Genomic DNA, 16,752 nt, shown 5'->3' with positions numbered 1-16,752 from the left:
CTCAGGGGTGTTAAGAGCTCTGTAGTCTTCAGAATGCGTGGGTGGGCTGGGTGATACAAGACAGCCAGATTGGGTTTAAGTGTCACCCAGATTTGGCAGAAGGCAGGTTTTGGATGGAATCTTCTTTATGCCACTTACAAGTTGTGTGACCTTGAGATGGTCACTCGACCTCTTGAAGGCTCGTTCCTCATCTGTCAACCAAAGGTGATAATCCCTATGCCATGGAGGATCTCATAAGAAAATGCATGTAACAGTGCTGAGCCCATTGCCTGGGCCCCAGTGCATGTTCAGTTAAAGATCACCTCTCTTTCACTCTCCTGCCGCTGATGAATTAGATTGTGTCCCCCAAAAGATATGTTGAAATCCTAACCCCCTGTACCTGTGAATGTGACCTTATTTGGAAATAGAATCTTTGCAGGTGGAATGAAGTTGAGATGGGGTCATACTGAACTCGGTGGGCCCTAATTCAATGATTAGTGTCTTCTTAAGGACAGATAGATTCTGTCCCCACAGGCAGATCCCTATCTGAAGACAGAGGTGGAGATTGGAGAGGTTGCAGCTACAAGCTAAGAAACACTAAGAATTGATGGCCAGCAGTAGAAACTAGGAATAGGCAAGAAGGTTGTATTCTGAGTCTTGGGAGACATGGACCTGCGAACAGCTTCATTTCAGACGTCTGGGTTCCAGAACTACGAGAGCATAAATTGCTGTTGTTTTAAACCACTCAGTTGTGGTGATTTGTTGTGGCAGCCTTAGGCAACTAATACACTGTCCTTAGTCTCATTCCGAATAGGAAATTTTAGAATTTTATCCATTCAATTGCTCAGTTGTAAAAGAAATATGGAGTTGTGGGGGAGGTACTCAGTGAATACGTGTTGGCTCATAAATGAGGTAGGGTGGGGGTAGCACAAGAGAAATGTGATAGAAAAAATGTGAAAGTTCTGTTTCTGCATTCCCCAGCAGAGAATTTTAGAGGTCAGAACTGAAACGTCTCTACCCCTGCCTTCCTCTCTCTGGCCCATTTTAATGACAAGGAAATATATTGGCTCAGGCAATGGATGGACAGTGACTGATGCTATCAACATCTGCACTAATCCAACATATAACACCCTAGAAGACATCCACTTTAAATCCTTGAAATCTGTCAATGTCACCTTATATGGCAAAAGATGTGGTGAAGGATATTGAGAGGAACCAAGAGGGAGGCAGCCTGTGTCTCTGGGTCTCTCTGCGTACCAGGCAGCAAATGCTTTCAACCGTTTCTATCTTTGTGTTTAGAGTGTGTCTCCTGCAGGCAGCATATAGTTGGATCATGTTTTTAAAATCCAGTTCGACAATTTCTGCATTTTGATTGAATTGTTTAATCCATTAACACATAATATTACTATTGATATAGTTAGTTTCACATATCATTTTACTTTAAAAAAATTTTTAAATAAATTTTCCTAGGAGCTAGAATTACTTTTTGTTGTCTGTCTCATGTCTTTTTCTATCTTCTGTTCCTCCTTTACTTCTTTCTTTTACATTAAGTGAATATTTTCCAATGCAACATTTTAATTACTTTAATAATATTCCCTTTATTTTTTGGAGGGTTTTTCTCCCTGGCTATTCTAGGGCTTACCATATACATCTTCATGTATCAGAATCTGCTTTAGACTTACACTGACTTAATTCCAGTGAGATTTAATTAAGTTCCAGTAAACTTAGTCCTATATACTTCTATTCTCTTTCCCACCTTTTTGTGGTATTATTGTCAGACATATTACATTTATATGTTATAAACCCAGGAATACATTGTTATATTTATGTAATTTTATGTCTTTTAAAGAAGCCAAGGGAAGAAAGGAGGGCAACTATGTATTTATAGCTTATGTTATACTAACCTCCATATTTCCTATTTCTGGTTCTCTCCATTTGTTCCTGTAAATTGAGTTACCATAGTGAGTTATCACCTTAGCTCAATACAGCTGTTTTCCCACCCACCTCCTTTGTGCTGTTATTTATGAGTATGTTCCATTTCTACATGTTTAGGCTCAACAATACAAGTAAGCACATATTGTTTTATATAATTGCTTTTTAAATCAGTTAAGAAAGGAAAAGAAATATGTATTTATAATGTCTTTTATAATTATATAATTATCTATACTCATGGTCTTTGTTTATCATGTGAATTTGAACTACGGTATTGAGTTACTTACTTTCAGTCATGAGAAATTTTTTTTTTGAGACAAAAAAAAAAAACCAGAATAGCTCTGTTGCCCAGGCTGAGTGCAGTGGCGTGATCTCGGCTCACTGCAACCTCCACCTCCCAGATTCAAGCGATTCACCTGCCTCAACCTCCTGAGTAGCTGGGATTATAGGCTCATGCTACCACACTCAGCTAATTTGTGTATTTTTAGTAGAGACAGGGTTTCACCACGTTAACCAGGCTGGTCTCAAACTCCTGACATGATCCACCTACCTCGACCTCCCAACGTGCTGGGATTACAGGTGCAAGCCACTGCACCTGGTCCAGTTGTAAGAATTTATATTGGCATTTCCTCTAAGACATGTCTGCTAGCAATGGATTCTCTGTTCTTGTTGATCTGAAAATGTTTTTATGTTTGAAAGATAGCTTTAATAAACATAGGATTCTTTGCTGACAACTGTTTTCTTTCAGTACTCGGAATGTTGTCCACTGTGTTCTGGCCTCCACTGTTTCTGATGAGAAGTCAGCTGTTGATCATGTGACTTCCTTTGAAAGGGATGTTTTGTTTTTCTCTTGCCGCTTTCAAGGTATTCTCCTGGTCTTTGGCGTTCAGCACCATTTTACTATGATGTGTCTGTTTGCAGATGTCTTTGTGTTCATCCTATATGAAATTTGTTGAGCTTCTTGGATGTGTAGATTAATGTTTTTCATAAAATTTAGGAAGTTTTCAGCCATTATGTCTTTGAATAGTTTTTCTGCTTTTTTCTTTTTCTTTTCTCCTTCTGGGACTCTCATTTTGCATATGTTGATGCATTTAATGGTGTTCCACATTTTTCTGAGATTCTGTTCATTTTTCTTCATTCTTTCTTTTTCTCTGTTCTTCAAATTGCATAATCTCTATTGATCCATCTTCAAGGTTGATAATTCTTTCTTTTGCCAGTTAAAATAAATCTTTTGAGCCCATCTAGTGAAAATGTCATTCCAGTTATTACTTTTCAACTTCAGGATTTCCATTTGGTTCTTTTTAAGAATTTCTGTCTCTTTAGTCTGCATCAATAGTCCCTATTTGGTGCAACATTGTCATCCTATCTTCCTTTACCCTACTTTAATCATGGTTTACTTTACTATAATCCTGATTTCCTTTAGTTATTTGAAAATATTTATAATGGCTACTTTGAAGTCTTTGTCAAATCTGATAACTGGTTGCTCTCAGTTTCTGTTGCCTGCTTTTCCACTCATATATGGGTCAGATTTTCCTGTTTCTTTACATGTCATAATTTTTTTTTGTTGGAAATAGGACATTGTAAATAATATAGCAGCTGTAGAGATGGGTTCCCTTCTCCTCTGGGGCTTGTTAGTAATATTTGATTGTTTATTTGTTTAGTGACTGTCCGTGAAGTCCCCCCTCCAGTCCCCACAAGTTAAAGCCTCTGATTTTGCTCCTCAGAGGCACAGCCTTGGTCATATGCACAGTTACCCTGGGTTAGCAGCAGATTTGACAGGGCTCTCTGATTGTCTTTTTCCCTGACCGCACCCATATGTTGTTAAACTCCACAAATTGCTGGCTGATTTCCCTGTTGTTTTCAACAATGCCCTAGGTTGCTCTATTGACTGATTCAATTAAATTTGGGCTTCACTAAGGAATAGCTTTTTGGTATTGTTGTGTCATTCATTAAATCATTTAGAAAATCCTTATTGACTACCAGCTCTGGGCCAGCCCCGTGGGAGGCACCAGGGATATGAGTGTTAACATGACAGCCCCAGTGCCTGCTGTTGGGCTGAGTTGCCTCTGACCAGCACTGCAGACTCAGACATATCACTGATGTGGAGACATGCTTGTGTGACATTTAAAACCTGCTGGGTAGCATTTTGGCAGAAAATGCCATTGGTACTTTCCAGATACACACTGTGAGAGTCATTTCAGGGACTGTTTTTTTTTTTTTTTTCCTCCCTTCTTTCCCCCAACCAACAACCTCAGCTTCTCTGGTATGAGGGGTGGGTGCATAAAATTAGCCAGGCCAGCAAGAAAAGTGGTCATCCTGAGGCTGGCAGAAGCAGTTGATGCTGCCCCTTCTGTGGCATGACCCCCACCCTCCAGCTTACTGGCTTCTTGTGCCCTGCAGAGAAATTCATCCCTGAGAGGATTAGGGGCTGTGCCAAGATCTTCACCTCACCCACCCACCCACCCATCCATCATAGTCCATTTTAGAGTAACAGTAAGGCCTTCACTGGGTAAGAGCCATCTGTCTACCTTCTGAGTGGCTCCATTTGGTGAGATGATAAAGTCACTGATGAGAAAAGGTGGGGCCAGGAACAGAAGCAACTGTGGCTTCCCAACAGAAGTTTCTCAGGGGATTTCTCAAGCAGAATAAATTAGAGCATCTTAGAATGGCTCGATCCTGGCTGTGTATCAGGCAAACGTTCTCCCCATGGCTCATTTCCAGTTCTCCTGGCCTGCCAGGTATTTCCGGGGTATAGGTGAAAATCAGTCACTCGGTCCCAAACTGCATAAAGCCCACAGTTATCTTTGACAGCTGATAAGAAGTGATGATGATAAAGTCAATTCTGTTTGCTTAGATGTCTCCTCTCACAAACAAACAAGCATCCCTCACACTCCTTCCTGTGCCCTCCTGGCACCAGCACAAGCTGCGCTCCAGCACAGAGCTCACTCCAAGGATAGGCAGTGCCAGCTCTTGACCGTGGTGTGGCCTCTGCTATCCTTAACTCTGTTGCACTTCAGAAGCACTTCCAGCTCCTTGACGTTGTAGACCAGGAACTTCTGTAAGCCACTAGGCCCCGTGTGCTTTGTGTTTTTGTTGCTCCCATAACCAACGTTGGACATCAAGATCTGTCCCTTGCACCTTCTACAAACCCTGTTGTCAATACCTCTGGGTTTCCACCAGTTATGCTTCATTTTGACATATGTCTGACTGGTACTGGATGAACTTCTGGGTCCTCTTTTTGATGATCTTGAGTTTCACAAGGGTTCTGAGGGCAGCCATGATGCTGAGTAAGAGATGGCTGCCACCACTCTAGGTAGCACTGAGAAAGAGAGGGATGGTGGCACACAAGGACTGATAGGATGTAACCTCTCTGAGGGATAGTTTTTTGTTGTTGCTTTTGTTATATTTTTGAGATGGAGTCTTGCTCTGTCATCCAGGCTGGAGTGCAGTGGCACGATCTCAGCTCACTATAGCTTCTGCCTCTTGGGTTCCAGTGATTTTCCTGCCTCAGCTTCCCGAGTAGCTGGGATTACAGGCATGAGCCACCATGCCTGGCTAATTTTTGTATTTTTGGTAGAGACGGGATTTTACTATGTTGGCCCAGCTGGTCTCGAACTCTTGACCTCAGATGATCTGCCCACCTCGGCCTCCCAAAGTGCTAGGATTACAGGTGTGAGCCACTGTGCCCGGCCTCTGAGGGATAGTTTTTAAGGTCAGTGTTTGAGATTTGTTCTTACTCTAGGAGAGATCTTTTTATCTGCTTCTTTTCTGGTTCTTGCTGGAAAACTAGCCGACCTATGGCTTAGCTTATATCTTTAATGAATCTACTAGTCTTCTCCTAATTGCTTTTCTCCATAGCCTCCATTGTGTTTGGCATTGCCTCGGCTTGGAGGAAGCCCCCACCTTTCAGCTGTACTGGCCCAGAGCTTTGCCTCTGCAACAGGGGATTGGGGGCAGAATGAGAAATGCTGACATCTTGTTCCTTCCAGGCAAGCAGGAAGATACTATAGCTCTCCAACTGAGAGTCGTGTGTTGCGGGTGGGTGAGCCAGACACAGCTCTGTGTTCTTGGCTGTGCCTGTCTGGAGTGGAATTTTGGTCACTCTGAGGTGGAACTAGGGGAGGAGAGAGTAAGTCGCGGTTCAAATACCACAAATTTTCACTCTTCTTACTGAGTTCTTGCAGATTTTCTTGAATAAATGTTTCATTTGCTCTATGCCCTTAGGACTATTATCAGATAATTTAAATGGTTGTTTTTTTTAAAAAAAATAATGTTCACCAGTTTCACTGGGGAGCAGGTGCAGGAGCTACTCATGTCACCATACTGGAAGTCGAAACTTAACAGAAATTTTTATACGAACTTCAATTGTTTCTGAATTGTTCTGCTGCAGAACTTAAGGCTATTACTTCTATGCTAATGGCTTAAGTATTCTTAGATATAGATGTCTCAACTGAGACTTTCTGTTAATTAATTAATTATTTTTTTGAGATGGAGTTTCGCAATTGTTGCCTAGGCTGAAGGCAATGGCGCAATCTTGGGTCACCACAACCTCTGCCTCCTGGATTCAAGCAATTCTCCTGCCTCAGCCTCCTGAATAGCTGGGGTTACAGGCATACATCACCATGCCTGGCTGATTTTTGTTTTTTTGGTAGAGATGGAGTTTCTCCATGTTGGTCAGGCTGGTCTCGAACTCCCGACCTCAGGTGATCCACCCGCCCCAACCTCTCAAAGTGCTGAGATTACGGGCGTGAGCCACCACGCCCGGACTTTATTTATTTATTTTGAGGTAGAGTTTGGCTTTGTTGCCCAGGTTGGAGTGCAGTGGCACAATCTTGGCTCACTGCAACCTCAGCCTCCCGGATTCAAGCGATTCTCCTACCTCACCCTCCCGAGTAGCTGGATTACAGGCACACACCACTGAGCCCAGCTAATTTTGTATTTTTAGTGGAGACGGGGTTTCACCATGTTGACGAGGCTGGTCTTGAACTCCTGACCTCAGGTGATCTGCCTGTCTCAGCCTCCCAAAGTGTTGGAATTACACGTGTGAGCCACCACGCCCAATCTTTCTATTAATTTAAAGACAAGTATTAGGATAAGGGCCTGAACTTTGGGATCAGACAAACTTTGGTTTATAATTCAGTTTAGCTAAAGCAAACCACTTCATCTCTCTGATCTTCAGATTCTTCATCTATAAAATGGACATAACACCTACTTCCTCTTAGTAATAAAAACTCAAGAATTTATTTGGCATATGGGGTTGCCCAGCTAGAGGCAATTTTCCCCAGCTACACTTATAGCTCATATAGTCATATGACTAAGAATTAGCTAATAGAGTGTGACAGAAGCAATCTCTGCAACTTCCAGATCATCACTTTTTTTTTTTTAATTAGGAAATTACATGCCTTCCTCCTTTTTCTCTCTCTTTCCTGTGTGTTGAAATGTAGAGGTGATAAAATGAGTGAGTTTTGTTGTGGAATGAAGATAACACCCTCGGGTATTACAAAGCAATAAGACAGGAGGAACTTGAGTGTTGGAAGCATTCTTTTTTTCTTTTCTTTCTTTTTTTTTTTTTTTTTTTTTGAGACAAGGTCTTACTCTGTAGCCTAGGCTGGAGTGCAGTAGCACAATCATAGCTCACTGCAGCCTCAACATCGTGGGCTCAAGTGATCCTCCTGCCTCAGCCTCCCCAGTAGCTGGGACTATAGTTGCACGCCACCATGCCCAGCTAATTCTTTCTATGTTTTGTAGGCACAGGGTCTCACTAGATTTCCCAGACCGTTCTTGAATTCCTGACCTCAAGTGATTCTCTTACCTGGGTCTCCCAAAGTACTGGGATTATAGATGTGACTCACCATGCCTAGCCTGAGTGCTGGGAAAGTTCTGTACGTTGACTTGGGTGGTGGTTACACAGGTGTATATGCACATAAAAATGGATCGAGCTATTCTTTTAAGATTTATGTGCCTATTGCATGTAAGTTATACCTCACCAAGAAAAAAAAGATAGAAGAAAGCTGATTCCTGGAATGCCCTTGTGGAGTGGAAGTCACCTTGGGACTGTTACAAAAGAGAAAAACAAAATCCTATAGGGTTTGGGTCATTGTCTATAGGGGCGTTGTTCTAGCCATTTAACATGTACCTTAATCAATATATTTATTAAGGGTAGGAATTTTTAATTTTAATGTTGCCTCCATTACCCCCACAGAGCTTGGTGAATAGAAGGTACCAATATCTGTTTAATGAATGCATGTTTTTGTAGATGGCTTTTATCAGCATGTTAGAACATCCAGTAAAAATAAATTTAGAAAATAGAAAAAATTACAACATATAAAGGGAGGGACCTTCTTCCCCTACTTCCCAACCCACCTGCCGTCTGGGTACTTCCTTTCAGTGGGATCCGGTGCAGCAGTTTTCAACTTGCTTAAACAAATGACAAGAACATTCTGAGACAGGAAATGCTATCTGCTCTGCTGATGGTGCCAGCGTGGGGGTGAATGTTAAATGGAGTGCCTGGGGGAGACCCCTGATGCTCACGTCCCCACGACTCAGAATCCGACTCAGAATCACAGTGCTCTAGGTGTTGTTAGGCTCTAGGCACCTGGGGGAAGGATCCCTTTGCCAGCCCTGGAGCAAGGCAGTGTGTTGTCACAGAGGATGCTGCCACAAGTGCCCCTGAGTCATTAGGAGAAGGCTGTGAACAGGAGGAGGAAGGGCTGACAGCACAGCCCACACCCTGCTGAGCCTCCAGGGGGATGGCTGCCTGGTGCAGTCAGCAAACATTCACTCCAGGAGGGCTGGGGGCTTGGCTGCAGAGAGGGGCGACACACCCACTGCCTCTGTCCTCAAGGAGCTCCCCGTCCAGCTGCCCCCAGACAAATCCTGTGTTACCAACAGTATAACAATGCGATTTTATTTACACCGACTAGATGTCTAGCACCTATCAGTAATACGCTATTTTACTTTCACAAACATCTGGCTCATAGATACTGCTTATAGATGAGAAAACAGAAATCTGAAGAGGCAAAGCAAGTTGCCTAAGGCCAAAGGGGGAAGGTCAGCGTGAACTGCCACCAACATGTTGAAGTTCATCTTCTCTTCACTGTCAGGGGCTGCCTGGACACCGGGGTGGAGGAGCTGTCAGGGCCCTCCCTGCAGAAGGTGCTGGCAGGGGGTGGGGAGGTGTGGCCTGAGAGGGGTGTCCATACCCTCTGAGCTTGGCCTTAAAGAATGAGTGGCAATCCAGTCAGCAGACAAAAGGTCGAATTGGGGTGGGAGTAGGCGGTCATTCTAGACAGCAGGAACAGCGTGTGAGAAGACCCAGAGCAGAGAAGGCAAGGCATGTGACAGCTTGGTGTCACTGAAGCCTGGGGTGGGCAAGGGGTTGGGGAGGCTTGGGAGACGAGGCCAGGGAGGTGAGCAGATGTCTGGTGGGGCCTCCCTTTGGGGCGAAGCCCTATACTGGTCCAGAGGCAGAGCGTCAGTCGTCTATCAACAGGATGAAATTCCTGCTAGTCCGGGTGCCCACTCATTCACTAAGCACGAGCAGGAGTCCCTGCGGGGCCTGGTGTTGGCCTGTGGTTGGGTGGGACACCCTCTCTGGAGGGGCACCCAGACTCTGTGGTCCCTGCCTGGCCCCTCCTTCTATGTCACCTTCCTGGGGTACCACAGATGCATGCCGAAGACCCCCACTTCTCAAAGCACCTTTCATGGCACATTGAGTGTTTTTGAGGAAAAATGTTTGTGGTAAAATAAATGGAGACAAGGGTGTGATTGCCTCCTCCTTCTTGGAACTTCTTGCAGGTTAGCTTGTTCAAGTCTCTGAAAAGTAAAAAATGGTTGTGGACATCGTGTGTGTGAGTGTCCCAGTGTCCCAGTATCCTGGGGCTGCTGTAAGAAAGCATCGCGCTGGGGCTTGAGCAGCGGACATCAATTCTCTCACAGTTCTGGAGGCCGGAAGTCTGAGGTCCAGGAGTCGGCAGGGCCGTGCCCCATCTGGAGGTCTAGGGAGGGTTCATCCTGCTCCTCCAGCTGCTGGTGGCTGGCAGTCCGTGGTGTCCGTGACGTCCGTGGCATCCGTGGCACCTCAGGCTTGCTTCTGTCCTTATGTGTCTGTGTGTCTCTCTCTCCTCTTATAAGGACACAGTCACATTGGATTAAGGGCACACCCTTGTCCAGCAGGACATCTTATTTTAACTAATTACATCTTCAGCAAACCTGTTTCCAGTGGAGGTCACCTTCTGAGGTGCTGGTGAGGCAGGAGAATAGGGTTTGGAGGCAGGGAACCTAAGGCCATTTCAAGCCGACTTCCTAGAACTAAATTGAAAGGAAAAACCTAACTTTGCAGGACCAAGTAACAAAAGGACCAGAGGCTACTTCCTTTGCTAAACCCCTACCTTTTCTGTGCCACAAATGGGAAATTGGCTGTCGGCAACCAATCAGACGGATTGCCGGCCGCTGAGTCTTCATTGGCATAGAAGTGCAACTTCGTAACTTCACCTTAGCCTCTGATTGGTTGCTTTTTGCAGCCAATCACATGTTTGCACAGGAGTGTGACCTTCATAACTTCATTTCAGCTTCTGATTGGTTGCAGAAAGCAACCAATTGTGGGCAACCACTTCATTTACATGATGTGATCACCAAGTGGCCAATGGGAAACCTGTAGAGGGTAGTTGGACCCTAGAAGATTCTGGATCCGGGCTTTCGAGCCGCTGCTCGGTCTGCTCCCACAATTCCCTGCTTTCGTTCTTTTGTTGCTTCATTCTTTTTTTGCTTTGCTGGGCGTTTTGTCCAATTCTTTGTTCAAAACGCCAAGAACCTGGACAACTTGCAGTCACGACACTCTAGTGGTAACACTGGGGGTTAGAATCTCAACAAACCTTTTGGAAGGGGCACGATTCAACCCATGACACTTCAACCTGGAATTTCCCACAGAAGTCATTTTTTCCCTCAGAACTCTTTCTGAAAATGCCCCTCCCCACACGCCCCACCCACCGTCCCTCAGACCCGGTGGAGCAGCTCCCTTTGGGAAGTGCTGCCTGTGGTGAACAGGATGGAGCCCCCCACGGGGACAGGGCCTCAGAGGAAGCCTCCGGGCCAGGAAGGGGGGTCCGGCGCCACCTGAGGCCCTGGCACAGGAGGCGACGGCAGAACGGGGACACAGGAGGGAGGAGGGTGGGGGCCTGTTCATGGAGCCCTCCCTTCCCAGGCTGCCCTGGGCCCAGGGGCTGCCTGGTGGCTTCACAACGCAGCCAGACCAGGTGGGGCCGGGTTGGGTCCAGGACGTCAAACTCCCAGGGACTCCGTCTGCCTCATGACCTGTGTGGAGGCCACAGCTGAGCAACGTCCAGTGTGTCCTTGTCCTGGTCACACCTGGGTCCGCACCACCTCACAGGCTCCCGGTGCGAAGGCGTGGGCGCCTTTTCAGATTCACTGGAGCTGGTTTGTGGAAGCTCCCAGAACAGACCACGGTCTGTAACAAGCTTTCTTCCTGCCCATGAATTTTCCCCTCGACAGGGCTTGCAATGAAGTCCATATCCCCGCCTCCCGCCTGCCTTTCACTTTCTTGCTTTTGGAGAGAAGATTAATGGAAATGTATGACTTTGTCTGTGGTATAAAGACATGGATTCAAATTCAGAGTTTGCCACGGACCTGCTGTGTGACCTTTGGCAAGATCTTTCACTTCATTTTCACATTTATAAAACAGAAGTAATGATAATACTGGCCCTGCCGCCCTTCCTCGTGTGTCTGTGGCTGTGGAGAGAGACACGAGCATGAGAAACAGCATCATGAGCATGGGAACAGCCACTTTCCTCATCTCCATTCTGTGCCAGCGACTGTCACAGAGGCAGGGGCTCTGAAAGTTCCTCATCAGGTACAGTGCACGCATGTACCGTGTGCGTGATAGAAATCTTTATTTATAGCCCTCCATATGAAAATGTGGCATTTAGTCATGGATTAATCAGCAGAAATTGGTAGAAATAGTGCTCTTTTTCTCTCATTTTAGTGATAAGCTTTTACTAAAAAAAAAAAAAAAAGGAGGAAACCATCGCTGAATATGGTAATGATAATGCTTAAAAATTTTTAAAGTCAGATTTATTGAGGCGTAATTTGCATCCTGTGAAGTTTAGGTGGACAGTTTTGTAAGAGTTGCAAAATGTATAGAGTGCGTCAACACCACCACGATGCACGATCCAGACAGAATATTTTCATCACCCCCGGGCGATCCCTCTCATTCCGTTTGAACTCAGTCACTCCTCCCATCCCCAGCTCCCGGCAACGGTGGCTTAGATTTCTGTCTGTAATGGTTTTGCCTTTTCCTGAGTGGCATATAAAGGCAATCATACAACAGCCTTTTGTATCTGACTTCTTTCACTTAGATTATACCTTTGAGTGTGATCCATGTTGTTGACTGTGTCCGTCATTCCCTCTTTTTCCTTGCCGAGTGGTATTCCGTGGCATGGATATGCCAGTGTGTTCATTCTTTCACCTGCTGGAGGACATCTGGGCTGTTTCCAATTTGGGACTATTACAAATACAGCTCTTCCGAACATCCATGCACAAGTCTCTACATGGACATCTATCTATAAATTTTGAAAATTTAATTTAATTTTAAGTTCCAGGATACACGTGCAGGACGTGTAGGTTTGTTACATAGGTAAACAGGTGCCATGGTGGTTTCCTGCACCTATCCACCCGTCATCTAGATGTTAAGTCCTGCATGCATTAGCTATTTGTCCCAAGGTTCTCCCTCCTCCTGCCCCCACAACAGGCCCCAGTGTGTGTTGTTCCCCTCCCTGACATGGACATCGATATTTTTTCTCTAGGAGAAGAATGGCTGGATCTTAACTTTTTTTTTTTTTTTTTTTTTTGAGACCGAGTTTCGCTTTTGTTGCCCAGGCTGGAGTGCAGTGGTGTGATCTCCGCTCACTGCAACCTCCACCTCCTGGGTTCAAGCAATTCTCCTGCCTCAGCCACCCGAGTAGTTGGAATTACAGAACCGCCCTAGGACTTTCAGCCCACAACTCGCAGCCATCAGAAAAGGCAGCTGTGGAACAGTGCCAGGAGCACTGGCCTGGGAGTCTGTTGTCACGTCACCTTTCTGAACTTATTTTTCTTCTCTGTGAAACTGGGATAGTTGTCATCTCTTCCAGCATCATTAGGAAAACTAAGCTGGAAACTGCATATAACTTTGAACACAAGGCCTAGCAGAAACTGAGTTCCCTCATAACAGATCACTCCCTCCCTGGGTTGTCTGCATGACAGAAGTTTATTTCTCTCTTGTTTTTGGATCTTTCACAGCAGATGAGCCTATGTCCTCAATAATGCACAGGATTGCTGAGATGGGAACACAGTAATGCAGGGTGCAGAGCTGCTACTGACTTGGGAAGCACCAGGAGAACCTCATTTAATGAAATAGCCACTAATGGCCACCATGTGTCTAGGTGCTAGGAACACATGGTTACGACATCGGGAGAAGAGGGAAGCTACAATGCTTTGGGCAGGAGTGGGCCAGCAGCTTCCTTTCCATAACGGAATAAAATTATTAGGTAAGGCGGAAAAGGTCTTTCCCAGTTCTGTCATGCTTTGCTCTGTCTTAATCTCCATTTTCAGTCCTGTAGGCCAGTCTTAGGGAATCGTTTAATCCTCTCCTGGGAAGGAGAATGGGGATTAACATTTATTGAGTATCTGCTGTGTGCTCAGGCAGGGTCATTTCAGTTTCACTTACTTGACTGGGATGTTTGCCAATGAGGAATCTGAGGCCCCAGGAAACAAAGCTATTGTATGGTAGAGTTAAGATTTGGACCTCAATCTGTCTGACTGCACAGTGCTTTGGACCAGTGAGCAGGCCTTACGTTTTCCACAGGCCACTCTGTGGCCTTGACAGCAGGGACCTTATCAGATTCATGTTGATCTTCTCAGCAGCATCCAGCATAGCACAGCATGCATGGGTTGGGGCGGGGGACTTGTCTGATGTCTGATGGGGCGACAAGGGAGTGGGCAGGGAGATGGATGATCAGATAGAGTGATCGGCATCCTGCACACGAGATTCCTGCCAACAGCCCCCCAAGAGTCCCCAGGCCACAGACTGGAACCTGCTGCTCTAAGAACTCAATCCTTTTCCCTTTATGTGTGCAAGACAAGTGGGAAGGAGAGGAGATGATGGCAGCAGGTGGGGAAATGATTCTCTCAACATTCCCCTCCTCTCAAATCCGAAGCTCCCATCCCGCCTCCTCAGCCCCTGAGCCCGCGGAGCTCAGGCTTTGGCTCCATGGGCTCCGTTCTGCTGGCTGGGGCCGGAAAGGGCTACGTACTACGGTCAGAGAGAAAGCGCTTTCTGAAATTGATGTGGCTTGTGTAGGAGGGAGGTGCACTTTTTAGCCTTTGTCCTGGTTACAGAGACTTGGGTATTTAACTGTGTTCATTTAAAAGTCAATTTACCCTAGGAGATCGGGTAACAGAGTGCTCGAGAGCTCAAATGGTGTGGTTTTTGCAAAAGCCAGACACTGGGTAAATCAACCCCACTCCCATTTTCAAACCATCAAAATCAAGGTCTCTTTGTTAAGTTGTTTATTCGGTACAGAAAAGCTGCCAAGACTGCAAATGAGACGGCGCTTGGTTGTTGTTCATTCCTGCTGATGGCTCGGAGAGGCCAATCTTCCTTCTGTGTTGCGAATCCACATGGCTTAACCCCTCCGGTCCTTCCCTCATCACTTTGCAGCCTTTGCATGAGCATTTCTCAGAGCTGTTGTGAGAACCCAGTGGGTCAGAGGTGACAGCTTTATTAAAGATTAAGCTGTCCTCTCTTCCCTTGGGGCTGGTAATAGTTAACTCTTGCTTTGCAAATTGGTTTTTCATAGATTTACACACTCTCCAACAGGATCATCATTGCTTGAGGGCAGGTATCATGTTGTACACTTTCCATAAGGCCTTCACTGTCTCACACATAGCATTTAATAAATATTTGTGGGTTTAGGGTGCGTGCGTGTGTATGCACGCATGTGTGCACATGTGCAATGTTACTGGAGATGGAAGAGTTACATAGAAAACCCCAGGGAATCAGTCAGCAGGCAATTTTAAACCTAGCTGCTTGAGGGGTGATGGGGGTGGTTGATAACAGGACAAAGTCCGCAATTATCATTTAGGGGACTTTTGTAATGGCATCCTTTAGAGAATCAGCTCAGATAACATATTCTTCTAATCCCAAACTCAAGATTTTCTCTCTGGTTGCCTATAGAAATAGAGGTGTGCATTTGCATGGGAGGATAGCTGTTCCTTCAAACATTTATTCAAGGGCAGAAAAAGGCAGGGCCACTGAGAACAAGAAAAAATCAGTGGATGGTTGAGCCACACAATGGGAGGAGTGGGGTTTCCGAACTCTCAGTGCAGCATGCAAAACCAGGCTCTGCCGCTTGCAGTGAATCCCTCCTCCATTGTAACTGAGACATGTACATCCTCTTTTTCCTTTCTGCTGTTTCTGTGTTAACTGCAGATCCACTTCTTAATTTCAGGAAGATCCACGGAAAACATCCTGGGGTCCTGAGCTGAAGTGTGATGGGAGGAGTCCTCTGCATCTCAGTCCGAGCCTGGCCTCCCTCCCAGCCGTGGTCTCACACTAGTGCTGCCAGGAAACCATCCCTCATAGCCAGTCCTGGCATCGAGCAGTGTCTCTGGTCCAACTGTTGTCCAACTCAAGGGTTTAGCCGCTTAGGTTTTCCTAAAACTTGAATTTCATTTTCCTCTAGCCATGGAATACAGATTAATCCTTTACAGTTAAAATCCAAGTTCAGATTTTATTTGTTGTGGTTTTTAATTAAAATCTCACCAGTATTTTGTGGATTTTTTTTTTTTTTTCTTAGAATGGCAAGGACGCTGTGCGTATCGGTCAGCCTGGACTGCCATTACAAAATAACATAGACTGTGTGTCTTAAAAGAACAGAAATGTATTTTCTGACAGTTCTGGAGGCTGGAAGTTCAAGGTCAATGTTCTGACTGATTTGGTTTCTGGTGAGGTCTCTCTTTCTGGCTTGCAGATGGCTGCCATCCTGCTGTGTCCTGTGGGGAAGTTCAAACTTTTCCTCTGAAGGTTTGAACAAACCGACAATATGCAGACTAATACGAGAAAGAAAGTCACACAAAGTTGCTAATGTGCATAAGCACAGGACCACAGAAAATATGAGATTGAAAGAAGCACCAGGTGGCTGAGGCTTAAATACCCTCTTCATAAGGGAGAGGGAAATAGGGATATAGGCAAGTGTGAGGGGCAGTAAATGACTTTCAGTAAATGAATGAGCCCAAAGAACAATGTCCTGGGACGAAGTTCCTCTGTGCTCTGGAGGACGTGGTGGGAAGGTGAGGGGTGGAACTTCACTGTGAGCAAAGGTTGTCTAATTTTGCAGATAGAGTCTCCCAGGCGATGTCTCCAGCTGCCCTCAGAAGAGTAGATGAAAGTCTCTCTGGAAGTGGTGATGACTTCCAGTCTCTTCTCTTCTCCCTGTGGTTAATCTTTCCTGGTTATTTAATGAGATTCTAGGGAGGGGGGGTCTTCAGATAATTGCATTTCTTTTGGAAAGAAGCTTCCAAAATCAGATAAGGAAATTTCAGAGTGCAGCTTCTGTGCTGGGGCAGGGGTGGGGAGAGGGAAGTAAGACAAGAGAAGATTAGAAAGTCCTTGGCTCTGAGGCAGCTCCTGAGGCTTCTGACTTCCTCACATTCAAAAGTGCCCAGCATGCTAGGCACCATACCCTGGGGTCTCATTCTCTGTGCCCCACATGCTCACAGCTTTTCCTCCATGCGTGTGCATGGAAAGAGGTTGAGTTCTCTGGTGTCGTCGTATTTTTTGTGTGT

General features: G+C 45.5%; 1 long non-coding RNA gene across 1 annotated transcript; it reads left to right on the top strand.

Moving 5' to 3' along the window:
• The first annotated feature begins 8,887 nt into the window (after positions 1 to 8,887).
• Positions 8,888 to 15,701, top strand: LOC105528515. The gene is made up of 2 exons (XR_001004366.1): positions 8,888 to 9,066; positions 15,417 to 15,701. It is a non-coding gene; the product is annotated as an uncharacterized LOC105528515 (long non-coding RNA).
• The last annotated feature ends 1,051 nt before the right edge of the window (positions 15,702 to 16,752 follow it).

The sequence above is a fragment of the Mandrillus leucophaeus genome, unplaced genomic scaffold (assembly GCF_000951045.1).
Source record: "Mandrillus leucophaeus isolate KB7577 unplaced genomic scaffold, Mleu.le_1.0 Scaffold72, whole genome shotgun sequence".
NCBI lineage: Eukaryota > Metazoa > Chordata > Mammalia > Primates > Cercopithecidae > Mandrillus > Mandrillus leucophaeus.
This window is presented reverse-complemented; position numbering and strand designations above follow the sequence as displayed.